Source organism: Etheostoma spectabile, chromosome 19 (assembly GCF_008692095.1).
Source record: "Etheostoma spectabile isolate EspeVRDwgs_2016 chromosome 19, UIUC_Espe_1.0, whole genome shotgun sequence".
NCBI lineage: Eukaryota > Metazoa > Chordata > Actinopteri > Perciformes > Percidae > Etheostoma > Etheostoma spectabile.
In genome coordinates, this window is record NC_045751.1 from 16965228 (window position 1) to 16966192 (window position 965).

The 965-nt window shown below is 38.8% G+C and overlaps 1 protein-coding gene across 3 annotated transcripts in view; it reads right to left on the minus strand.

The window, feature by feature from the left end:
* serpine1 (serpin peptidase inhibitor, clade E (nexin, plasminogen activator inhibitor type 1), member 1) overlaps positions 1 to 712 on the minus strand; it is a 24356-nt gene extending 23644 nt beyond the window's left edge. For all 3 annotated transcript variants that reach the window (XR_004336418.1, XR_004336417.1, XM_032544476.1), the window contains exon 1: positions 622 to 712. The gene's annotated coding sequence lies outside the window, so the exon portion shown is untranslated. The remainder of the gene's footprint in view (positions 1 to 621) is intronic.
* Between the last annotated feature and the right edge of the window lie 253 nt (positions 713 to 965).

The following is a 965-nucleotide window of genomic DNA, read 5'->3' on the forward strand; positions in this document are numbered from 1 at the left end:
TCCATTTCTGCTCAAGAAGCGTTGTTTCTGCTAGCCATCCACAACGTTACTGCCGCTTTGCTGCCTGATTACCCAAACTATAGAGTGGCCTGAGGCCCAAAACACAGAATGTGTGTGCGTTAATCACAAATCAAAAATAATTAGTGGCGTTAAAAAGGAATTTGTGTTAACTCGTTCATTCACTTTGACAGCTAGTATAAAATGACTACACCTACTCCACCTCAGTAGAAATAATAATAAATCCTCAGCCCCCTTTCTAGAAATGTGGAAAAGTTTTTTTTTTAAAGCATGCAAGAGGACCACAATATTTTTAAAACCCTGGTTGTGGCTTTATATAACTATTTCAATGCTGTGTATTTGAAGTTTGCAATTTGCAAATTTACAAATGTCCAGACAACCCTGTCATTCCTTGTGTTTTTGTTATACCATGTTATAACAGTAAGGAACACATTGGAAAAATAATAATAATGTTGACTTTATTGCTATAATGGAAGACTGACTTTGATTCCATCCCCGGTGTTTTTTTATTGCACTACTAATATTTAAAAAATCTGCCAGTAAGTTTGTGTTAAATGTATAAATCTAATTCCAAAAACAAAAAGGTTTAGTTGAAGTTCCTACCTTTTGGTTGAAATGTGTCCGATGTAGTGGAGCAAGTCTTTGTTTCAGCTTCAGTCTGCTGCTGCTGCTTGTGTCTGAATGCCTGAATGAGTTCCTTTATTTATAGTGTATAGTACTGCCCCCCCCCCTCCTCCCACCTATACACACACACACAGAAGCTATTAGAGAGGGTGATGTCATCTGACACTGTCTGGACAGGCTTCCTTTTCATGAACACAACCACGCTCCCTCCCTCTCACTCGCTGTCTGTTTCTTCCCAAAGCATGACAGAGCATATGGAAAGTCGCTTAAATGTTTTCCCTGTCTCATTCAAACACATACACACACACACACACACACACACA